This window comes from Bidens hawaiensis, unplaced genomic scaffold (assembly GCF_021521415.1).
Source record: "Bidens hawaiensis isolate Kalapana, Puna unplaced genomic scaffold, B.hawaiensis_p1.1 tig00006907_1, whole genome shotgun sequence".
Taxonomy (NCBI): domain Eukaryota; kingdom Viridiplantae; phylum Streptophyta; class Magnoliopsida; order Asterales; family Asteraceae; genus Bidens; species Bidens hawaiensis.
In genome coordinates this window covers 552,997-579,691 of record NW_027491473.1, presented here as the reverse complement: position 1 = coordinate 579,691, position 26,695 = coordinate 552,997, and the positions used below count along the sequence as shown (strand labels likewise).

The window sequence follows — 26,695 nt, the reverse complement described above, 5'->3', positions numbered from 1 at the left end:
CTAAACAAACAAATTTATAATTAAGTTTTATTCACTCGGGCACACATCATCTAGAGACATCTATGAGCAATGATGACGTCCTAAAAAAACATATTTAAAACAATCTAGGTTTAGAGGTTTACCACATGCATCCTTATGTTTCTAAATGATTAATCATCTTGAAGAGGTAGGTCCCAGCAGAGCCCAGTTGGACCCGCTTTTAGACCCGTTTCTAAATGTTTCTAAATGATTATCGCTTTTGGAAAGGGATAATGTAAAGCTGCACCGGAACTCCAGATGGACGCCACTTACCAAAAGCGTCACTGACATATTTGCTACTGAAGAGCTCCCATGGCCAAAGCCTCCAGTAATCCGACATCGTCACGATGCTGATCGGAGCAAGTACTGTGACTATCACAGAACAAAAGGCCACAACACTGAAGAATGCATAGACGTAAAAGACATGGTCGAAACATTCGTCAGAGATGGGACGCTCGCACACCTCGTGGCGAAATAAAAGCTAAGCAGGCAGGTGCGTGTGGAACCATGGCTGGGGTAAACATGAATAAAAAATCAGCTTCAATATGGAGACTACATGCTGCGTAAAGAACGAGATCCCGAAACAGGTGCGTGTCGGCTCGATGGCACTCCTGTCCCAACATGGAAGGGAGTTCAATTACACAGTTTGCATGTAATCAATTCCAATTTGTACAGAAAAGGCCAAGAGCCACTTCTAATGGAAATGATTCTCTTTCAAACGTCGAAGCTGATGATTTACATTTATACTTTTGTACACACTAATATGCCGGTTTTCACCGCATAATTACAAAAAACGTCATTGCATGGGAAGGCGGTCCTACCCGCACGAACCCAAAAAGCATGATAAACCTTCACGCAGGTCAGTTGAAGGAGAAAAAAGTTACCATATGAAAGTGCTGGTCTATCCGCATGAATCATTCGAGGGAACTGCACCAACCTATCAACAACCGCGCGTGGGACAGTTCAAAATTCTTAAGAGGAAAAGGTAAACCTATACGCAGGTCAGATATGGGTAAAGTTATGCCATCCTACTAAGTGCAAGTGACGGGTCTACCCGCACAATCACGAAAGAGGAAGCAAAACTTCACACCTATTATCAGCCACGTTCAAAGGTTAACTTATCCTCAACAGGCAAACCTTCACGCAGGTCAGTTGAAGGAGTTCAATTATTCCATTAAATGAAAGTGCCGGTCTATCCGCACGAATCATGAAAGGAAGATGAACACTAACCTATCAACAACCGCGCGTCGAACGGTTAAAACTATCCAACACTGGTGACGGCATTCACATTACGTGAAGTCGTTGCATGGGAAGGCGGTCTTACCCGCACGAACCCAATAACGTGGCAAACCTTCACGCAGGTCAGTTGAAGGAGAAGAGTTCAATTATTCCATTAAATGAAAGTGCCGGTCTATCCGCACGAATCATGAAAGGAAGATGAACACTAACCTATCGACAGCCGCGCGTCGAACGGTTCAAAACAAAATTCTTAAAAAGGTAAGAAAAACCTACACGCAGGTCAGGTATGGGTAAAAGTTTTGCCATCCTACCAAGTGCAAGTGACGGTTCTACCCGCGCTATCACGAAAGAGGAAGCAAAACTTCACACCTATTATCAACCACGTTCAAAGGTTAACTTATCCTCAAAAAGTAAGAAAAACCTACACGCAGGTTAGATAAAAGTTAAAGTTTAGTCATCCTACCAAGTGCAAGTGACGGTTCTACCCGCACAATCACGAAGGAGGAAGCGAAACTTTAACCCACTATCAACCACGTTCAAAGGTTCTTATTCTAAACACTTGGAAAATTGCTATTTTAAACTAAGTATGCAAGTCATAAGTTTATAAAGCAAAGAATCCAATGAAAGGAATAACAATCGTATATTTCAATGATATATTACAACAGTGGCCGGGTAACTACCCGCCTAAAAGAAATCTATACAAAGCTAAGTCTATCCTAGCAGTGGGAAGGGATCTTCAGGATCAGGCTTCAGGGCCACCTCCGCTTGGACCAGCACCGTCAGAGCGCGGCTGCCCAAGGAAAGCCTTAAGGATGTTTAGCCCATCATCAGCAGCAGCAGCTTCGTTCACCTTCTCCACCACTGGATGCGGGAAGGCAGCGTACTGGTTCACAGCTTGGTCATAAGCAGCTTCAGTATTAACATTGAATAAAGGGAAGTTGGAGGGCGGAAAGCCTCTCTCAGCAAACCCTAGACCAAGCAGGAAGCCAGTCTTCTCCCCATCCTCATGAGAAGCGTTGAGGGCTGTGCTCATCGCATCGTCATAAGAGGTCTCTGAAAGGACCCGACGCACAACCTACAAGAGAATACAAGTTAGAACATTTTCTAATTACGAGCGGAAAGCGTAAAGAAAAAGTTAAAGATACCTGAGGCAACGCTTCTCGAAGCAGCCATTGGAGGGTAGCTTGACTTTCTTTGTAAGCACGTTCGGCTCCGCTCTTATCAAGGTTGGCAAGTTGAACTTCCTTGGCGGCAGCCTCTTCGACGCTTTTGAGTTTCCTTTCAGTGCGGTCAAGCACCCCCCTCTGGTCAAGGATCTCCTGCAGCTTCTTGGCATCTTCCATTGCCAAGGCGTCATGAGCATGCTGAAGAGCCTTTAATTTGCATTTAAGCTGCTCATTCTCTTCGCGAAGCGGCTCAGCAACAGCTTCAGCCTTGGCAGCCCTCTCAGTTGAGTTTCGCGCAGTCTCCTTGGCCAGCCGAAGCTGTTCATTCACAGCTTGGGCAGCCTTGGAGCGGGCCTCGAGTCGCGCCTGGACTTCAACCTCGAGGGCCTTGAATGCCTTCTTCTTCTCGGCTGCGGCAGCGGCCAACTGCCGGTTCTCCTCCCGAAGAGCCCGCGCTTCAGATACATCTTTGGCGCGAGCTGCTTTTAACTTGTCGTTTTCACGACAAAGCAGCTCGACGCGGGGCTGCGTCCGGGCCTGGAGAACCCGAAGCTCATTGGTTAGCCTACCCTCTTGGTAGCTAGCCATGGCTTCCCCCAACGCACCATGAGGAGCAGCGTGGCGAGCCCAGTCCACGCACTCCACAGGGGTGCGAAGGGTTGTTCCTCGGCGTATGTTCCATCGTGGAACATACACTTCATTGGAATCCGACACTGCAAAAGAAACAAAGGCAGTTAGGAAAAGATGATAAAAATATACAAAGGAAAAAGAACCCTACGTACCTGTAGGGTCAATAACAGGCCGATAGCCGCCAAACCCATCACCTGAACCTAAAGGAAATCCATCCAACAGGTCAGGTAGACGGGAAGGTGGCATAGATCGGCGGGAAACCCGGCGCGTACCTGATGGTCCGGCCATCGGTGCCGGTGGCGCAGGTATAGTGGCTGCCGCTGTGGTAGCCATTGTTGGCGCCACCTCCTCAGCAACAGTAACCGCCGGCTCCGTGAAAGATGCTGTAAAAATTGCACTCACGGCCGGCGGAGACAACTTCTCAGCTGGAACAGCCTCAGGAAGGCTGGAACCAGCGGAAGCAGGCACAGACGCCTGGGTCGACGCCTCGGGAAGGCTGACCGAGCCTTCCCTCATTGGCGGGGGAATACTTGCTCCAACTCCACCCTGGAATGCGTCAACATCCACACCTGCACAAGCAAAAGTGTTAGAAAAATTTATTTGAAACAACAAATCTAGACAAGAATTATGGGGGCACTTACGGGGTTTCTTGAGCTTGAACGTACGGACGAGCGGGGGCGAACCCGATGGAGCCGGCCTCTTGACACCGGTAACCGTCGTCGTCGCTGCCTCCCCGGAGGTAACAGCTACAGCCTCCGGAGCGGTGGTCTCCTCACCACCGGGCTCCCCCGCCACCTCTGCACTATCTGACTCCGAGTCAGATAGGACTACCGGGTCGGCCGTAGAGGCCACCTTCTCCTTGCCTTTCCCGACGGCAGCCTTTTTCTTCCGCACCAGCGGAGGACCTTCTGCGGATTCCTCAGAAGAAGAAATGTCAACTCCAGCAGCAGGCACAGCATTGAGAGGTTCAGGGTAGAAGATAGGCTTACCTGGCCGTTGGTGGCTCAGGATCTCTTGGCCTGGCGGGTAAACCTCCACGAACCGACCCGCGGTCTGCTCTAAGATGGGCAACTCGTTCTCGTCCAGAGCACGAGTACCCATCCGCGCGGGACCATCTTCCTCCCGCGGGTTCAGGAGCGACTGAAGATCGTTCCCCTCTGAAATCAACAAGAAAGTTAGAAAAAATCGAAGTCAGCAAAATGAAACAAGACGTACCATAAGGGACAGAGTTCGAACCATATTCAAGGACGATCGGAACCTTATCCGCATTCGCCGCCTTCCACACCCGGCTCATCCCCTGCATCACCATCGCCGACTCCGGAAAACGGAAAACCGGGGACTGGACCCGGGATATCTTCGAGAACCATTCCGCCTCCTCGTAGTTGAGGGCGGGAAGGTTCGGAAGCGCCTGGCCATTCTTGAACTTCATGGCGATGGGGATGGCGCGAGCGGATATGAAGAAGAACTCTCTTCTCCACGAGCGAAGACTCCGCTCGGTGGTACAAATCTTTAAACCCTTGATACGGGTTGTAAGAGTGTACCACCCCTGGATGCACCTCCAAGTGTAGAAGGTCATCAGACGGTCAACGAGGGGCTTAAGGCCCAGTATCCGGCACACCCACTCAAAGTGCCGGACCTTGGCAATGGCCATGGGGTGCACCTCTGTCAGGTGCACACCGTGCCTCTCCAGAACACGGTACACAAACTTTGTCAACGGAAACCTAAGGTTTCCGTAGACAAAGAATGCAGCATAAACCCCGATCTTGCCACTAGGGGCATCGTACACAGTATGGTGGGGTTCAGGAAACTCAGGCTCGAGAGACTCGAGCATGAACTTCCTGACGATATACTGGTACAGATCGACAGGAAGAGAGCACTGGCATTCGCCAGCAGTCTTCTGGTCATCAGCATCATGAGAAGGCATGGTGGAAGAAAGATGAAAAGAGATTTCAGGGTAATGCTTTACTGAACAGAAAAATTCGCCGGAAATTACTTGAGAAGAAGAGATGAAAGTGAAAAGTGTGAATTGCAAATAACCCTCTCCCCCTTTATATACTAATCGCAATTAATGCGGTGAATTTAATGCGAAGGAGAGAGAATTCGAAGGTGCAATGAAACTATGACACGTGGCAAAAAGCAGACTGGCAACAGCTGTTGACAGGACGTGTGCCAGTAATTTCGCGGCCACGCGCCCGAAAAATCGCGCCCACGCGCCTGAAAAAGCGTCTGGAATGACCATATAATGTCACGTCACCATAACTTCCTGCACGTCCTGACACAGTCAGAAGAAACCGTCGCGCGACGTTTCAGAGGTTTGGACTGTTCCTATCTTTCCACCAACCTTTCGAATTTCAAAATTCAAAATTTAAAAAGAAGCGGGAAAATACCCCCTTACCTTGGCGAACAAGTAACCATAAGACGGATGCGGGTACAGTGTTAAGACAAAACCCTTCACATACCTAGCACCCGCAGGGAATTGAAGCCAAGAAAACCTTGGCGAACAAGTAACCATAAGACGGATGCGGGTACAGTGTTAAGGCAAAACCCTTCACATACCTAGCACCCGCAGGGAATTGAAGCCAAGTACCTCGGCAACCAAGTAACTATAAGACAGGTGCGGGTACAGTGTAAAGGCAAAACCCTTCACATACCTAGCACCCGCAGGGAATTGACGCCAGGAATACCTTGGAAGTAAAGTAACCATAAGACGAGCGCATGTACAGTGTTAAGGCAAAACCCTTCACATACCTAGCGCTCCGCTGGGAATTGAAACCAAGAAGGATCTTCTGGGCAATGCTTGCGGAAAAGGAAATAACATCCCCGCATAGCGGGAACGTCGAGAACTACGTTGTTTGAAGCTCCAGGATGGAATTGGTGGTTTTAACATAATTGATCACTATGTTCAAAACTACCAAAACCTCATGGAGAATCCACACAACTGGGACTCAATGCTCCTGACTTGCAAGGAGGTTACAGACCTACCCGCATCATACCCAAAGACCAAGCAGGAAACTCGGGCATTTCTGCAAGTGACAAGGACTTCCCATGGAAAACCTTACAAAACCCTTTTCAAAACCCTTTTAAGTCCAAAAGTTCACCTCACTTTATTAAACACGCATGAGAAGAACATTGGACTGGGGGGACTTGAAGAGGTAGGTCCCAGCAGAGCCCAGTTGGACCCGCAAGACTCACCTTAAACAGGGACGTCTGCGCAGAGACCAACTGGATCCGCAGGACCAACCATGCTCAGAGAAGTGACGTCCTTACGCGCAGTATGCAAGCTGGTCCCGCAGGAAATGCCTCCCATGGTGAAGGACTCCGCCTGTTCCCGCAGCCTCGGATACAAGCCATGAGGGAAGGCCACCCGCGCAGCATGGCTACACGCACTAGGCACTTAACTCTCCCCAGTGTCACCTGAAGGAATGAGCAAAGGCGGGAGGGGGAAAACTCCCGCCTAAATGAGCCAGTCCGTATGATGGAGGATCTTTTGTGTGATACCTGACGAGGTACAGACAAAAGATCTGACCAAGAATGCGACAGCTCACTGACAGCAGCATGGCAGACAGCACGCCACAGCACTGTGACCAATAGCCGCCGCCTACCCACCAACTCCTGCCATACCACGTGCCTAGCCTGTAGTTGGCAGAAGAGGAAGAGTGCACGACACGCCTGCTCTGTGTCAGCCGCTACCTATCCACCACTCACAGGCAGGGCACGTGCATAGGTTACAGTTGGTAGCGTGTTGGGCCGGCTAAACCCCTTGGAAACCTACCTTCGGCTATAAATACCCCAATGGTATGATCATCTTACAACATCATATTATCATCATATATACCTGATATCTGCTCTAGCAATCTCTTAATATACTTTTATATTTAAAGAGCAATCTAGTCTGATTCTCACGCCGGAGGGTGGTCACAAGGAGGAACCCCCCCCTTCTCAGTGACGAGCTCACGGTGTCTGTTTTGCAGGTTATCAGAAGAACCATCTTTGCCGGGTCTAACCCCTCGTGGGAAACAGCTCTCCAACCCCCAGGTTACCAGTAATCTGTCGGGGTTCGACAGGTGTTTCTTCACATCTGGTTCCATCTTAGGTGATCAAGAATCAAGATTTTGGGAGGATTTGATATTAAATTATATAAGGTTTCTTATCATTTCCTAGATGTTGTTTTTTAATATAATAATGTGGATGCTAGAGTTCAAGGTCACTTACCATTTCCTAGTTTTTTTTATTTCAACCATAAATCGAACCTTATGCACCCTTTTAAATTTAAAATTTGCCTCTATATTACAGAATATTAGAATTCATATTTGTAATAACTTTTCCCTGATGTCTCTCTATGTTTTGTTAATTTATTTTGTTAACAAATTTTTTGAAATTTTAATGGATCGACAAATGCTGATCTTAAAGGTCGTCTCTCTCGTCGTTTCATTTGGAACCCTAATTAAACTTAAAATTTTTAGCAAACACTAAAATGGCTTATGATTGGATATGCAAATATTTTATCAAGTGGAGGCTAAGGTGATGCCTAATGTAAATTCGCCATACATAATAAAAAGAGAATTTTGTCGCTAGGATCCAATCATCCAATTATGGGTCTACAACTCTACATGCCAGTACATAGAAGTTTTTACTACTAGACTACAACCGCGTTGTGCTTAAAACTAATGAAAGTGTTATTAATATTCACATTATATAATACATACAATTTTTAAAATTGGACCCTAAGAATTTAAGACCCAAAACCCAAGCTTATTTTTAAACTAGCCGAGTGCCCGCACAATGCAGCGGGGTGTGCACGTAACTCGACATTGAACGTATAGTATGTCTTAATACATACGTCATCTGATGACAGTATGCACGTAGCCCGAAATTTGACACGTAACTCGTGCAAAGCAAGTTGCGTGTAATCGAAGATTAAACACGCGCAATCTGCCCGAAATGCATGTTACTGCCATTAAAACATGCTTAACCAACACCACACGTGTAATTCATAACGATTACCGGTCTAGGGCGCTATGTTGAGCACGCGTTTATCGGCCCCGATACATGTAAACAACGGCATTTGCGTAAACGGTGACGAAAATCAAGAAGCAAACCCGAAATATACAGTAATTTCAAATAAATCACTTTTGTAAACCAACCCGTTTTGGCTCTAAACCCGTTCCGACTCGACATCGGTCTAACCTGGCCCCTATCTACTCGAACCCGAACCAAATTAACCATTTTTCTTGTATCAACTTGTTCTGACCCTAATCCACTTTTACAAATGACCCAAGCTCACCCGACTCGACCTATTACCAGTTCTACACGGTAATCGCGTAACATATTAACTTTTTAAAACTAAAAAACTATAGTAATACAATACTCAAATTAAAGAGAATAAAATACTCGTTTTTATTGATAATTATATATATTAATTTAGAAGTTACGGTTCACTCACATTCAGTCACTGTTGTAGTGCTATCATTTTTAAAGCGCCAAGTACAAGCTCTTAAAGCCTCTCACGTGATTTCCACATTCCTCCTGTTCTTCTTCTTCTTCCTCTCCTCTGAATTATGATATTCTTCAGCCTGTGCTCCACCTTTCCGAGTTCAATTCGTGAAGAACTCCATATCGATCAGCCCCTTAATATGCGAAATCAAACCCTAATTTGCGATATGAACGATGCTTGTTGTAGTTTTAGGGTTCATTCGTCAAATCCCTCACTTTTCTATCTCGGACAACATGCATCGGGTGATAATGGTGAAGCGATCAAAGGTTCCAAAGAGCAATAAGAAAACCCCTAAAAATTCACTATTTTACTTCATGTTCTCTCCGATTCCGATATGGACGACCGAATAGATGTTTGTAAGTTTATCAATTTATTCTCTTATTGATATTTGTTTTGTATATGTATAAGTGATATATACATTTATCATATTTTTTTGTTATTATTTTCGTTTTAAGTTCATGAGCAAAGAGATGTATTTCTTCTGGAATTAGATAATGATATCGGAGATTCTAATGATGAAGGTAATGACTAACATGCCTTCGAAATCGAGGTTTTCGTTCTTTTAGGCATGGCTGATTGTTCATAACTAGCAATATATACTGATTGCATTTTGTATTTCGATTTGTAGAATGATAGTGATTATGATAAACATGACTATGAGGAGGACACAAGCATTGTTGATGCTAAAAGTAATATCAATTTGCTAACTTAACTTTATAACTTTTCTATAGTCATAGCTTTTATGTTAATCTTGAGGAGTCTGTTTTTACATATAGCTTATAATTTACATTAGAGGTAACTGCTTGAAACATCTATTAGCGTTCGATCGAAAGGTTGTTTATTAACAGAACTAAGAAAGTGCAAAGCTTTTAGTTAGTTTAGTTAAGTGAGCAAACGTAAACACATGTTCCGGTCATATATGTTTTCGTTTACGGTTGTTCGTTTACATATTCATATACTTGATTTGTAAGAGGTATTAATTGGCCTGCCCCTAATTTACTAATGATAGTTTTTGTTCATTTAGATAAGGTTAGTTTAGTAAATTCACTATTTTTTATATATTTCCTTACTATTAAAAGTCGATGGCCTCATCTCTATTTTGGTTTTTTGATGCAGATTAGAACTATAACTGCTTAAAATCCAGCAACTACATGCATGCTACTCAGGTTGAAGTTACAATTCTTGATCCTTCCACTTTGTTGATTAATATATTTTGACTTATAGTTTTATGTTTAATTGTTAAGATAAACTTTGACACAGTAGAGAGAGAGGCTTATTTGATGAACTAGATCATCTTCAATTCTTCATGAACGATATATACATTTCTTATTTGTATAAGCAGTTGGTAAACATAATTGATAAATTGTTGGGTTAATATTGCACATTGTCCATTGGTCTGCATTGTTTTTCTTTATATGCTTTAACATGTGCCTATTTTTGGGCACAACTCAAACTAAATGTTTTGGTTATTTTGTAAAACACGGGTCACAACTCTGATACAACTTCAAACTATGTTCTTGCTAAACTAAAAGTAGATCATTCAGGTCACAAACCACCCAAAACCGTCCAAATAAAAACATGCCATGCTAAAAACATTTTAAAACAAAGCTATTTAGGCTTCAGTTGCAATGTATGCATGTAAGAACAAAAAAAAGACCATATGCATGCTTCGAGTACTGTGCAGCTATGTAAGTTCATCAAACAATTTCAAATCGAAACTTATAAATATTTCTGATACTACAACTCGCAACTACATGCCCGAGCCGTGAAGCGTGGGTACATATCCTAGTTAATATGATTTGATTATAACAACAATGATAATCAAGATTCTGGCAATGTTATGGTTTATAATATATGAAGAAATAAATAACATTTTGACTATACCAAAATACAAATAATGTTTACGAAATTGTTAAAAACTTGTAAATTGACAACAATGACCTTAAGCTTTGAATTTCTATAGAACAAGTATTAAACCATAATGTTTTACCAGCATTTTGAGAATGGCAGCAAAGTATCTAGAAAACAATAGTATAATTGTAGAATATTCAAAATATATTTTACATCATACTAATTGTACACTACAAAACCAAAGTCTTTAAAACAAAACATAACCCAATACAAGGAAAGACTAAAAATAAGGAATAGTCTAAGGCTTAAAACATGGAGAGAATAATGCCTAATTTTGACCAAGAATATGTTATCAAAACATAATAAAAAATTTTCAAAACAATGTTTTAAAAACCGGTATTTTACTTGTACCGGATTTGACTAAAATATGGTACAACCAGTTGAACCGAGTTATACCGGAAGGTTCAATCGGTTGAATAAAATACCTTATAATTTCCTATAAATGTAACTTTAATCCAAAAATAAACTAAAGTAAATGATTCCATAACAAAAAATAATCTAAAAGTTAACTCATATTAAAAAAATAATGCTAAAACACTCAATTTTTAAAATACAGTACTAAAGTTTACACGTTTGAATGGTAACTGTTGGGTTATAAGTAATTTTGAAAAAGTATGGGCCACAAATATCAATAATTTCTCAGACATAAAACCGGTTTGCTGGTAAAAACCGGTATTTAAGACAAAAACTGCCGGTACGATGTTCTAGCAAACCTGTCAAAAATACCGATCTGTTGTGCGAAATCCGGTTTAATCGGTTCAACCGGTCGGTTTGACCCGGTTTTTAAAACACTGCTTCAAAGTATGTATGCACTATGATGTATGCATGTATTATTAAGAAAGAAGCATAAATTCTAATCATGTGCATGTTAACTATCAACTAGATCGAGTTGCGATCAAAAAAACTACTCTCTAACCCCCTTTGCACCTCAGTATTTCAACGGACTCTGGACCAAATGCCTTTGTTGCAAGACCACAACCGCTGGATGCTTCGTTTTCCGGACATGAGAAATCGGGCACCCCATAAACTTACTTCTTCTTGGTCCAGCCATTGGTGTTGACTCACCTATCAATGCCCGAGTCGTTGATGTTTGACCCAAAGGAGGCTACACGGTTTAAAACATTTTCTTTGTCCTTGCTTGAGAAACGAGATGTAGTAAACGACTAAACGTTCTCGAGTTTTGTGAAGTACCGGGTGTTGATGGGATGAAATTGTTGATTCTTCATTTCTTCTGAGAGAAAGTATCATCTTTGAATGTGGGCCCGGGCTTGGACCCAATGTCCCTCTTTTCCAAAAAAGTACCCGAACTTTGTTTCACTATAGAAAATAAAGGGCGTGAAGAAGCCACAACAAAAGCTCTGTTCTCTTGAGTCTGCCTTGTTTTTCGCACCTCCGCTAATTGGTTTTCAAGATGCCGAACCTACACATAAACGAGACGTTTTTAGTAATGTTTTAATTATCTCTAATGGGTTAATGAAAGATTTAATTCAAAGTCTCAAATGTGCCAAAACTCATTTATAGTGTAATCAAATGCATAAAACCTTAAATGTTCACTTTACACACTAACTGATCATTAGGGGTTGGTTTTGAGCTAAAACCGAAATGTATCCCTTATGAATTTTTAGAAACCGTTCGGTTTTGATTTTTCCGCTTTTAATTATCTGGGTTGAAACTTTTGGGCCAAAGTAAATGGTTCAAAGATATAAATGTGGACCTAAAGAATTTGTTGAATAATAAATATATTCATGATTTTATAATTCTACAGTATAAGAATGCTTCAAATTGATTTCTCTAATTTTCTTAGTATCATGAACACAAACCTCCATATATATTTACTACTTAACACATTCATTTAACAAGTAAAGATATTAATCTGTAACAAATTTACAAACACAATATAAAAACCAAACTCATTTAACTACCATAACTATATCCTAAGCAGAAATATACTGAGTTCAGGCCCTCCAGTACTCCCATCCGGGTTCATCATATAAAACGCTTCTGAGTCACGACTCCCCACAACTCGCTCAAACCTCGCCCGCATATACAACAACTCCCCTAACCCTTCATCACCCTTACTCCTCTTCCCGCCATCTTCAACCACGGGTATCACACCCGCCCCAACCGATATCGTCTGGACCGTACTCAAAACATGCCAATCACTCTCGTTACACGCCCGTGTCAACGCGTACCCACACTTCCTCCCGTTACAATACATACTCCACATAGGCTCGTTAAACAACTTATTGTTGTTCACTCGACCCGACCGCACGTATTGTTTTTCGCACTCCAACGCGATCCTAACCAACCCGGACGACATTTCCTTAACTAGTCCCGCTGTCGTTATTGCCAGCTCGACTACTAGTATTGGTTCCGATTTTGTGTCGTGTTGTACTGCGAAGCTGACGTGGCCTCTTCGGTATCCGAATAACGTACCCGTGACCCTGCGGCTATGTGATGGGGATAACGAAAGCTGTGCGGGTAAGAGCCAGCGGCAAGTGGGAATGGATACTAAGTTAATAATGGAGCGAATAAAGCGGGAAGTGAAGAACCCGGGGCTGCAGCCTACAGAGGGTCTTGTGGCGGATGTTATGTCAATGTCGTTGGTGGTGGATGATGGGTCGAGGATGAAGGAGGTTGAGGAGATGTAAGGGGATGGGATGATGGCGGTTGAGCTGTTGCAGCTGCTGGTTCGACGGAGAAGGTGGACGTTGTTGTTCATGATGGATAACGAAGGTGTGAATATTATTAATGAAGATGAAACTGAAAGTGTGTGATGATGGTGTTGGAATGGGATGGAGGAGTGAATTTAAAGGGGGTGATGAAGGTTATTCGTGAGTCAGTGGTTAGTTTTTGATTTGGTTTCTTTGATGATGTTATTGAATCATTTTTTATTAAATGTCTACGTTCTAAGTTGATAATATTGTTTAATAAGGTCATTTTAATCATTTAGTTCATAATATATGTGTTAATATGGTAATTATGTCATAGGTGGTCTTTATATTAATTAATCATGAAGATGTATGTATGTATGTATGTACGTTCTTTAATTCATATATTGTTTATTATTTTTTTTTGTTTAATTATGTGATTATAAGTATATTGGAATATTTGTAAAAGTTGTATTTAATTGTTTGATTTGGTTAACTTAGATTTTCTGATGTGTCTTCCTCGGTGATAACATGGTATCTTGGTTGTCCAAACATTAGCATGTCGTCTCTCAATCTATCCCAAAAACTAAATATCATGTCATAGCCAATGTTGTTGTTAAACGTTGTTACATTGTTTCGTCTCCTGTGTCTCATGCCATAGTTATGTTTTGTGACAACGGTTGGTGCCATGTATTTAGCCTCAAATCATGTAAGCAACAATGGGCCAAACATATGGAAATAGATTTATACTTTGTGAGGAAACATGTACCATTGCCCAGGTTCGTGTGTTACATACTTACATGTATATGTAGCTCATATATTTTCCAAAAGGTTTACCTTCACAGTTCCTACTTTGCTTTGTCTCAATATACGCGACCCTACCGCTCAGGTTGTCCGGAAAGAGTAGGGGGGTGGGGGGTGTTACATAAGAAAATAATTACTAACATATTGTATACATTGTAATTATATTTTCTCATGTATTGTACATTTATAAATGAATTAACAATACACTGAAACCCTAATATCAGATTTCCACAACAATCAACGTTGAGATAACAAGGGTAGTGAGTATCCTATTCAGGGCCGTCTTTGAGGCATGGTAGGGTAGTCGACGGCCACAGGCCCGGCACCCCGCTATGCCTGAAATATATTTTTTTTCAAAAAAAAATTATATGTATTTTTATCAAAAATATGTGTATAATCAATGTTTCAACACAATTACATAACCACTAGCTTGGTCTAATGGTAAAGGGTATATCTAACCAAAAGGTTGTGCGTTATAGTCTTGTTTGAGACAATTTTAAGCTTATTTTATACAAAAGTTTTTTACACAACTTAAATCATAGTCAAATAAGCTCATTTATAATTAAATTGTTTAAACTCAATAAAATATTTCTTTTACTTAATGCCCAATAAAAAGTTCACCTTTGGCCTGAAAATTTTTTCATCTTTTCGGAGCCGGCCCTGATCCTATTATGGCCATGGAATTAGTCATTAGGCTTCAAAGTAAGTTGACAAGCCACAAAGTAAATCATACGATGATATATATCTACATATGGCTACAACTTTTTATAGTGGATGCTTTTATATGCAAATGTTTAGAGTTTTCTTGTGGGAGACGTTTCATGCATTCTAGTGCTCTTGTTTGTAGTTATATTTAAACGAAATTATCTAGACACAAATCATAAACATACCAACATTACATAGAGACTTTTAGCAAGCATCTTGGGACCGTCGAAAGTTTTTTTCCTTTTTTTTTGGTACATTATTTTTCCTTACACAAATGGTCCTTTTGATATTTTAGACTTCCCTATGTAAAGTTTTCATTTACATGTGTATATATCTTACTTGGACAATGTAATAAATGGCAACTTAGTAAAGGTGTGTTGTGACCTCGCACTTATAAAAGTCTTAACATATTAATGCTTGCGACGATTCAGTAGGTCTTAGTTAATTAGCCTTTATGGCTGGTTTCTCATGATAACCAACACCAAACACCTTTTCTACACGTGTTTGATGCGTAGCAATCAAAGCTTCACGAAAGCCTAAACAAGAATTCTGTAGATTCATTAGTGTAAGGCGTGTATCCCTGCTTTCGATTAACCTCGTCATGATTAAAAAAGTAAGGGCAATGAAGAGGTAGGTCCCAGTAGAGCCCAGTTGGACCCGCAAGACTCACCTCAAAGAGGGACGTCTGCGCAGTTGAACCCGCAAGACTCACCTTCAACGGGGACGTCTGCGCAAAGGCTAAACTCGCAAGACTCACCTTGAAGAGAGACGTCTGCGCAGAAACCAACTGGATCTGCAGGACCCACCATGCTCAGAGACGTGACGTCCTTACGCGCAGTATGCAAGCTGTTCCCGCAGGAAAAGCCTCCCAATGGTCGACGTACTCCGCCTGTTCCCGCAGCAACGGATACTAGCCATCAGGGAAGGCTACCCGCGCAGCAAGGCTACACGCACAAGGCACTTAACTCTTAAATAATTCAGTAATGTCACCTGAAGAAGGAGTGAGCAAGCCGGGAATACTCCCGCACAAAGCCGGGAAAACTCCTGCCCAAATGAGCCAGTCTTAACATATTAATGCTTGCGACGATTCAGTAGGTCTTAGTTAATTAGCCTTTATGGCCGGTTTCTCATGATAACCAACGCCAAACACCTTTTCTACACGTGTTTGATGCGTAGCAATCAAAGCTTCACGGAAGCCTAAACAAAAATTCTGTAGATTCATTAGTGTAAGGCGTGTATCCCTGCTTTCGATTAACCTCGTCATGATTAAAAAAGTAAGGGCAAGTAACTAAGTTATACAAGTGCATGTCTAGTGATGGAAAAAGATAATGATACCACAAAAAGATAAAGATGCTTAAATCCATAGTTTGAGCCCCATCATACCCAACATAATCATTGAACTCCCAACTTGAAATTCCTCTAAAGATTTGATGTAACACTGATGAATGAGTGAGATAATATCTTAATGCACATTTTTTAAAATATCAGCCTAGGTGCATAAGAGAATTTACAAAATGTTATTAACAAATTCAAGATAATAACGTTTTCTTTTCTTTTTTAAAAAAATGGGACCGATGATGTAAAGGGAGATGCATTATTGATATAAAAAAATCGAAGGCGGTTCCAAACCGCTATGTAATACTAAACCGCCAATCAATTTTGGTCGCCTACTAATGTCCACGTGGAGTTTATTACGACCACTACCTAAGGCTGAGGGGTGTGGGGCGCTAACCTGGGCGCGTGAGCCCCTCCGCTCGCGCCCCCAGGCGCTAACCCCACACCACCGGGGCGCGAACGGGGCGCGAGCGCGAGCCCCCAGGCAGGCGTGAGTGTGGTCGCGGGAGAAGAGAGAGAAAAAGGTGATGTGGAGGCAGCAAAGAGCCGTTGAGCTCGGATAAAATAAAAAAAAAACATTAAAAACCCCTATATAATACCCCAAAATCAACCCATTTCAACCATATCAAAACACAACTTCAATCTCCAAACTCATATATAATACCCCAAACTCCTATATAATACCCCAAAAATGTCTGGAAATTGGTACCCAAACCTAGATTCAGATTATATTGACGACGATTTATGGTCGTCACCAGACCAACCGATGTTTTATTCGGGGCCGCAAGAAACATCCGGCTTTCAACCATCCAACATACAACCGTCTCCTAACTTTGTTGTTCCAGAGACACAAGAATCACACGGTGATGCTACCGGAGCAAGAAGACGCGTCCACCGGAAAAAACAACTTGCAACGGACGGGCCGGGACCGGCTTCGACCCCGAGGACGAAACGGAAAACCACTCCGTGGTCATCGGATGAGAAGGAAGCCTTGTGTCAGGCTTGGATAGTCATTTCTGAGGATCGGCGTTGCGGTAATTGTTTTAACGTTTTTAAAAATGATTTTTAATAAAAAAGTTAAATAAAAAAGTTAACTGGAAATCTAATTTAATTACTCATTTTGCAGCCGACTACCAAAAAAGCAAGGTTTTTTGGACAAAGGTTAGGGAGACGTTCTATACGCTCGTTGGGAGTACAGAGCGAAACGCCGATATGATTTCGGGTCGGTGGTCCGAAATCAGAAAATTTGTCGGCTTGTTTACTAATCTTTTCAACAGGAACGCCGGTCGTATGAGACCAAGTGGCAGTGATGATTTGGCGGTTTACAATTTCACTGTCGAAGAGTGGAGGCAGGAGTGTTTGCGGAGGTATGGGACGGTGAAGACGTGGGACGATTTAAAGTTGTGGGAGAGGTTGAAAAGGTGTTCCAAGTGGGTTGAGCTTGTGGCGCCGGACCATGATGCGGAAGTAGGGCCGAAACGGACTAAAACTAGTTCGTCTGGAGTGTATAGCACTTCTGCCGGGTCGATTGCCGCGTTGGATTCGACCTAAACATTGCGGGGGAGGAAACGTCTTCACCGCCGAGGAGGCGGCCATTGGGACGGGACGCCAAGGGGAAAAAACCGGCTGAGGGGGGAGCCGTAAACATCGTCGATCTTGTTGAATCCCTCAATAAATTCAACAAAACCATGGAGGTGGTCTCTAATGACAAAAAGGAAAAAAGTCGAATGAGAGATTTGGACTTCCTTACAAGAGACTTCAGTAACCTAAATCCGGTCGATCAAATGCTGATGGAAAAGCAAAAGGAACGTATCCGAAAGAGGTTGATCGAAGAAGACCAAGCCGAAGAATAAGAATAATGTTTTTTTAGTACTTTAATTTTTATTTTATTTTTAGATATTAATGTGTTTTTTTTTAATGTGTGTTTTTTTTAATAATTTATGAGTTTTTTTAATAATACGTTTTTTGAATATATTTATAAAAAAATAAAAAAAAAATCCGCTGGAGCCCCTGCTGGAGCCCCTCCACACCAGGGCCAGGGGCTCCAGCGGGGGCTCCAACACCCACCTTATCCAGTTTCTCTCTCTGCCACATGTCACAATATTATTGGCTGGAGCCCCCACTCGCGCCCCCGTTAGAGCCCCCCACACCCCTCAGCCTAATACAAGTCTTGTCTTGCTTATGTATCTTGTCAATATTTACATTTTAATTTGCTATCCGAATCAAATAATTTTACACAGATTAATCTGAGCCAAACAAAATTACGTTGACCGGCCTGTTTCTATTGAAATATTAATTATTTGCTTATATGATGTTTGCATTGAATTAAAAAAATTTCTTTATTTAAGAGTTAGTATCATATCATTAGTAAATGGCCTATAAATTTAAGTTGTCGGTTTAGTGAATATAAAATATATTAAAAGTAGGTTAGCATGGATCATCAGGTATACTTCATTGAAGAGGTAGGTCCCCGCAAAGCCCAGTTGGACCCGCAAGACTCACCTTGAAGAGGTACGTCTGCGCAAAGACCAACTAGATCCGCAGGACCCACCATGCTCAGCGAGATGAAGACCTTACGCGCAGTAAGCCAGCTGTCCCCGCAGGAAAGCCTCCCTTGGTACAGTACCCTGCCTGTCCCCGCAGCTATGGGTACAAGCCAAGAAGGAAGGCTATCTGCACTAAGAGTAAGGCTACACGCATAAGGCACTAACTCTTATACTTCAGCAATGTCACCTGAAGAAGGAATGAGCAGGGCGGGAATATTCCCGCCCAAAAGAGCCAGTCCGTACGCTTCTAGAAGATCTTTTGTACTATACCTACCAAGGTATGGACAAATAGACAAGATCTGACAAAAGCAACCCATGAACCAATCACAGGGTGACAGCTCACTGACAATAGTACGATGAGGAGCACGCTCCAGTACAAAATGTCACTATCAGCCGCTGCCTACCCACCAACTCCCATCGTGGCACGAATGTAGCCCATAGTTGGTGGAAAAGGAATATTATATACAGCTGGCCGTACCTGCTTGGAAACCTACCTTCGGCTATAAATACTCCAACACCTTGGAACGGTATCATCATCTTCTATCTAGCTATTTCTCTCTATATACACTTATATTCAGAGCAACCTAGTTTGATTCTCACGCCGGAGGGTGGTCACAAGGAGGAACCCCCCCCCTTCTCAGTGACGAGCTTACGGTGTCTGTTTTGCAGGTTGAGAAGAATAACCATCTTTGCCGGACCTAACCCTCATGGGAAACATCTACTTAACCCTAAGATTATCCTTAATCTGTCGGGGTCACTTAGTGTTTCTTCATTGGCGCCATCCGTGCATTAAGCTAGAACTTACTTTTCTTTCAGTTTTTTTTTTCAAACTTCTGGAAAGATGGTTAAGGTTACTCCGATGCCAAAGCCACCGTGTAACCAAGAAACTCCGGTAACCACAACCCCAGCTACTGGGGGGAACACCGGTGAATACACGATTGTTACGAACACTACCCCGGTTACCCAAGCCGGAGCAAGTGCAGTAAACAATCCTCTCCTGGGACTCATTGATACCCAGTTGGGGAGACAACAGACGAGACTTCCCCGACAAACACCAGAACAAGTTAAAGCTTGGGCGGAAGCACGTCAGAAAGAATTCCAAGCCAAGTTGGACGAACGTTTACGTTCACTCCAACAGGCCAATGACCAATTCGGAAGCACTCGACAACAGCTCAACATGAGCAATGATTGCGAGTATGTGGATGAAGATTGGGAAGAATCTGACAGTGACGCAAACCCACGTCATAAGGCGAAAGGGAAGCGTAAAGAAACAGACTTTCACTCGAGAAGAAATTTCGAAGAAACTTTTGAACCAAAGAACACGGGGGGTAACCCACGTGACTTCTCCAAAACTTTCAGACCAACTGTTGCGAATGCGGGAACGTCCAAATTTGCAAGGGACATTGCGGAAGCAATCGCTCCAAAGAGTGCCAAACAGATGTCCAACATAGGCACTTACGATGGCATATCTGACCCGGACGATCACATGAACAGATTTATAGCGGGGGCAACCGTCAGTAATTGGACGGAACCCACATGGTGTTACATGTTCCAAATGACGCTCGTCGGGGCAGCCAGAGCGTGGTTTGATCGTCTACCGGTCCACCACATCTACGATTGGGCATACTTCCAGCACAAGTTCAGCCAGCACTTCAGTCAACAAAGAAAATATACTGAAGAGCAATGGACGATCCTCAACTGCATCCGAGAGGAAGACGAATCTTTGCTAGACTTCATCACTCGCTTCAACTCAAAGAAGCTAAGTCTGGGCACCATTAGCGAAGATCTTGTTCGCGCCGCTTTCATCCAGGGCGCTGAGTACCCAGAGCTCATCCGCACGTTGACAGGTAAAGACGGCATGCCATCCACGTGGGATGCCATCATGACGGCAGCTAAACGCTTTGCCGAAACGGAGAAGCAATTGGGTAGAAATCTTCCCCAGAGCACAAACCTCTACACTCAGAGAACAAGAGAAAATAACGTCCGTACCGCCCGACATAACAAAAAGAGGAAGCTTGGTATTTGGCAGTCAAGGGTTAACTTTGACACCTTATCCAGCTCTCGCCCTCTCTTAGGCGGAAGGGACAACATGCAGTCGTCGAACCGGAATCCCAGATGGACGCCACTCATCAAAAGCGTCACCGAGATATTTGCCACCGAGAAACTCCCATGGCCAAAGGCTCCAATAATCCGACAGCGTCATAACGCTGATAAGAGCAAATCCTGTGACTTCCACGTGACAAAAGGCCACACCACTGAAGAATGCACATCCTTGAAGGATGTCGTCGAAACATTCGTCAAAGATGGGAAACTCACGCACCTCGTGGCGTCAATCAGAAACGGAGGGAGGAAAGACAATCGGTACAAGGGCAATGGACGGAAGCCCGTCGACATCAGCATTCACATGGTTCACGGCAACATCAGAGAAAGAAAACGACGAACAACAGAGCCAAGTGCGTGGAAGGAAGCAGAAGTGCGCTTCCCGCGTGTGCCAGGGGGGCCTAACAAAGAAGGCCCCATAGTCATCAAAAGCCAGCTGGGGCACAACATCACCTCCCGCACCCTTGCTGATAATGGCGCTTCATCAACGGTCATGTATAGGCAGTTCTTCGATAAGCTAGACGACGAAGACAAAGAACACCTAGAAACAGTTTACGCCTCGATGGAAGGGTTTGACGGCAGCACAAACACCCACTTGGGAATCCTATCTTTCCCCGTCACTCTTACGGACGGGAAGTACTCCCGCACAGAAGACGTGGACTTCGTTGTAATGAGGAAGCCACACCACACATACAACATTCTCTTCGGGAGAGATGGGATGGCAAGATTTAATGCCGTGGTATCTTCGGTCCATGGGATGATGGGATAGCCAACAGCCAAGGGCGTTGCTATGATCACGGGCATTCCTCAGGTATGCATCGCATCTGTCTCATCTAAACCCAAACCAAAAATGGCTAAACCAACCACCTCTGAGCCAGAAGAATGGGCCTTCAATGGCAAATACCCTGACCAGGCCATTACCATTGGCCCAACGATCACTAATCCCACACGCACCTTACTCAAACGCTTGTTGCAAAAAAATACCGACATCTTCGCGTGGACACCAGCTGACATGACTGGTGTACCTCGAAGTAAGGCGGAGCATAAGCTCAAGTGTGACCCGGCGTTTGCGCCGGTCATATAAAAGCGTCGCGTAATGGGTACTGAGCAGGCTAACGCGTGTAGAACCCAAGTCAAGGAACTCTTTGACGCAGGCATCGTACGCGTTAGTAAATATCAAACATGGGTTGCAAATCCCGTCATGGTACCAAAATCCAACAAACAATGGCGCATGTGCATAGATTTCAAAGACTTAAACAAAGCATGCCCTAAGGATTGTTACCCGTTACCCGAAATTGACCTTAAGGTAGATTCATTAGCACCGTTTCGCCTTAAATGCTTCCTTGATGCGTATAAAGGGTACCATCAAATCCACATGGCTGTTGACGATCAGGATAAAACCACATTTCGGACGCCCGATGGCACATTTTGTTACCAAATGATGTCATTCAGACTAAAGAACGCCGGATCTACATACCAACGCCTGATGGACAAAGAGTTTCATACCCAAATCGGGAGGAACTTGGAAGTTTACATGGATGACTTGGTCATCAAAAGCCTCGAGCCAGAGGCGATGTTGAAAGACATCGAAGAAACTTTCAACACGCTCAGAAAGATAAACATGAAGCTCAACCCGAGCAAGTGTTCCTTTGGGATGGAAGATGGGAAGTTCTTAGGAGTCATCGTTACCAAAGATGGCTTCAGAGCGAACCCTGACAAGGTTGAAGCCATTATGAAAATGGAATCACCTACTACCATCAAACAGGCTCAGACACTGAATGGACGACTAGTCGCACTCAACCGGTTTTTGGCAAACCATGCGGATAGGTCGTTCCCATTCGTGTCAACATTGAGAAATTGTTTGAAGAAAACGCACTTCCGCTGGACACCAGAAGCGGAAGCAGCTTTTCAAGAGATTCGGTCACGCTTGGTCGAACTCCCAACACTCACAGCACCAGAAGTGGGGGAGGAATTAATTCTCTACCTCTCCGCCACAGACAGAGCAACCGGGGCAGTCCTACTAGTAGAACGAAAGGGCATCCAGATGCCCATCTACTATGTAAGCCGCGTCTTAACGGACGTGGAAACCCGGTACTCCATCCTGGAAAAATTAGTCTTAGCGCCTGTACAGGCTTCACGCAGGATAAGACAATATTTCCAAGGCCACCCAATCATCATTCTCACCAACTTCAAACTTGCAAACGTTCTTGGCAAACCCGAGTTGTCAGGGCGCCTAGCCAAATGGGCAATTGAGTTGGAAGAATACGCGATAAAGTACAAGCCAAGACCAGCCATAAAAGGCCAGGTCTTGGCCGACTTTATTGCAGAAGTCCCCGCTTCGCGGGAAAAAGAGTGCCAGGAAGAGGCTCAAACCTCTCCAGTACAAGACATTAACGATCTCTGGCGACTCTATACTGATGGAGCAGCCAACAACGAAGGTTCAGGCGCAGGGTTGAAACTAACTAACCCAGCAGGCCAAGAGTACACTTACGCTATTCGGCTGGATTTCCCAAGTACGAATAACGAAGCGGAGTACGAAGCATTCTTGGCCGGATTAAGAATTGCGCGTAAGATGGGGGTGAAAAACTTGGAAGCCCATGTGGATTCCATGCTAGTAGCCAACCAGATAAACGGGACGTACACGGCCGTGAACGACACAATGACCCTGTACCTCGCACAAGCAAAAACCCTTATGCGCGATTTCAACGATTGCAAAGTTGTGCACATCAAGCGAAGAGAAAACAAATCTGCGGATGCGTTAAGCAAGCTTGCATCGTTAGCCTTCACCCACTTGGGAAAGGACATCCGCGTTGAACTTCTTGGAGCACCATCAGTCCCGCACAAGGAAATTTGTGTCATCCAAACCGGCACGGAAACATGGATGACGCCAATCATAAATTACCTTGCGACGGGTGTATTACCAGAGTCAAAGACACAGGCAAGAAAGATACGCTGTAAATCACTGAACTATCAACTTGTTGATGACATACTTTACAGGCATAATTTTCTTGGCCCACTCCTCAGATGCGTGGACGACCAAGATGCCGACAACCTCCTAAGGGAAGTACACGAAGGCATCTGTGGAGTACACGCAGGTCCACGCGCAGTTGTAGCTAAGCTAAACAACGCTGGATACTTTTGGCCGGGGATGCACACGGATGCGTTGGCCTACATCAGAAAATGTAGGTCCTGCCAGCTCTACGCACCCAACACGCATCGCCCGAAGAACGAACTTGTTCCAGTCACGTCTTCATGGCCATTCCAGAAGTGGGCCATCGATGTTATAGGCTCATTTCCCACAGCAGCAGGGAACGTTCAGTTCCTAGTGGTAGCCATCGACTACTTCACCAAGTGGATAGAAGCAAAACCCCTAGCCCAAACAACCGCAAAACATATCAAAAAATTTATTTGGGAATTTATTATTTGTCGTTTTGGACTTCCACAGAATTTGGTGAGCGATAACGGCACCAACTTTGCTGACCAGAAGCTACAAAAGTGGCTGAAAGAGCTTCAAATCACCCACACCTTTACCTCAGTGGCACACCCGCAGGGTAATGGTGAGGTGGAAAGAGCAAACAAGAGCATCGTCGATGGCATAAAGAAAAGACTCTTGGAGCATAGATCCGGCTGGGTGGACGAAGTTCCACATGTCCTTTGGGCAAACAGAACGCTGAAAAAAGTAAGCACGGGCGAAACCCCGTTCAGCCTCGCCTATGGCACTGAAGCCATGGTTCCAATCGAGATTGGTCTACTCTCACCAAGAGTCATAACTCAACCAGAAGACAATGATGCGGAAAGACGGTTAGACCTTATACTAACCGAAGAGCGCAGAGACTTAGCCGCATCGCGTGAAGAGAACTACAAGCGACAAATGCAAAAGTACTACAACACGCGGGTGAAACTCTGCAACTTCAATGTCGGAGACTACATACTGCGTAACAACGAGGCTTCGAACCAGGAGCGCCCAGGAAAGCTGGCCCCGGTCTGGGAAGGGCCATACATTATTAAAGAATTTCTGGGAAAGGGCGCATACCGGCTCGAAAGGCTCGATGGCACCCCCATCTCAAGAACATGGAATGGAGCTCAATTACGCAGATGCTACATGTAGATCAATTCCAAACTTGTAACGAACAGGCCTAGAGCCACTTCTAATGGAAATGATTCTCCTTATCACATTGATGTTGATAGCCTTACCTTTATACTTATGAACTGACCACACTGATATGCCGGTATTCACCGCATAAATAAGTGAGGGAGGAAGTAAGTCGTTGCGTGTGGAAAGCGGCACAACCCGCATAAACACAAAAACAGTAAAAATTTCTAAGGGGAAGATGAGGAAAACCTTCACGCAGGTCAGATATAGATGAAGTTTGGTCATCCTACTAAGTGAAAGTGACGGTCCTACCCGCACAATCATGATAGAGGAAACAGAACATTAACCTATTAAATAGACATGAGTCGAAAGGTTAACTTATTCAAAACACTTAGAAAATTGCTAAGTTAAACTAAAATATGCATGAGCAAATCATATAATGTTTACAAGACAAGGCATTAACCAAACATTTATATTCACGATAAAAGCTGTTCAAACATTACAAAATGGCTAAGGTATCTACTCGCCTACAAAAAGTACAAATCTATCCTAACGGCTGGAGGAATCAAGATTCAGGCTTCGGGACCACTCCCTCCAAACCCACTTGAACCCGCACCATCAGTTGGCTGCGGCTGTTCAAGGAAAGCTTTGAGAACAGCTAGCCCGTCATCAGCAGCAGCAACTTCATTCACCTTCTCCACGACCGGATGAGAGAAAGCAGCATACTGGTTCACAGCTTGGTCGTAGGCAGCCTCAGTATCAACATCATGTAGAGGAAATTTGGAAGGCGAGATGCCTTTCTCTGCAAATCCTAAGCCAAGTAGGAAACTGTTAGTGCACGGTTTTGCGTCTAGAGTCTTTGTATTTATCATTAATGTTTATTTGATATTTAAATGTAATATTTAATGTTTATATTAGACTAGTTCGTTATGATTAGTCTAGTTCGCTAGGGAATGTTAGCGAACTAAGACTAATTCTTTAAGTTTAAGTCTGGTTCGCTAGGAATGTTAACGAACTAGGACACTTTAATGTATTATCTCCTGATTCGTTAGGGGATGTTAACGAATCAGGGGGTGGTTCGTTAAGTTAACTTATTTAACGAAGGGGATGCTGGTTCGCTAGGGGATGTTAGCGAACCAGATCGTCTTCTATATATAGTAAACAAATGTTCACTTGTAAGATGTCGAAGTTTTGAGAGAAATAATATTATTAAGAAAAGTTTAAAGTATTTACTCTCCCTCAAGCTTCAATTAACATTATAATTACATACATACATACTGATAATATATACTACATACTAATAGCAATCGAACTAAGGTATTAGAGAATTAGATCCGTATAATTAATATTAACATATAGATCTAGATTAGAACTAAGCATTAGATATTGATTAGAACGAGTTCAACGGGATCAAACAAGTGGTATCAGAGCTTTCGGGGCTCAATTCGCTTGGTTTGATTGTTATTGTTATAGTTTTTGTGTTTATTTTCTGTTTGGATTGATTTTGAATCGATTTGAGCTGATTTGGATTGAATCTGGATGGATTAGAGTGAATCTGTTTTGGTTAAGGTATTATTAGTGTTTAGGTAAGTGGAATTGGATTGTGGATTGGATTTGTGATGTTTATTATGGTTTCGGTTTGAGTTTGAAAACAGAGGATTAGTTTTTGTCGAAATTGGTTAGTGTATTGTGATAATCGGTTACGAGATGTGTTGAGCTGAATTCGCGTTGTGATTACGAAGATTTTGGTATATTATTTGTTAGATTTGGTTGACAATTGAGTGTGTATTACGGATCTGGCATTACTAAGTTTCTGGGTTTGATCTTCTTAAATCTGGAAAAACACGTTGAATGTTTGAAGATATGAAGATGCATGCGATTCGCTATAAAGTTCCAGGCGATTCGTTATGTTTTTAACTTGATTCGCTATCAATTCTTTCCATTTATTAATCAGTTCGCTAACTGATTCGTGTGAGTTAATTAATTCGTGTTATCTAGTTCGC

The 26,695-nt window shown here is 43.2% G+C and overlaps 1 pseudogene; it reads right to left on the bottom strand.

The window, feature by feature from the left end:
- Positions 1-12,247: 12,247 nt before the first annotated feature.
- On the bottom strand, positions 12,248-13,191 carry LOC143633807 (protein MIZU-KUSSEI 1 pseudogene; annotated as a pseudogene).
- Positions 13,192-26,695: the final 13,504 nt, after the last annotated feature.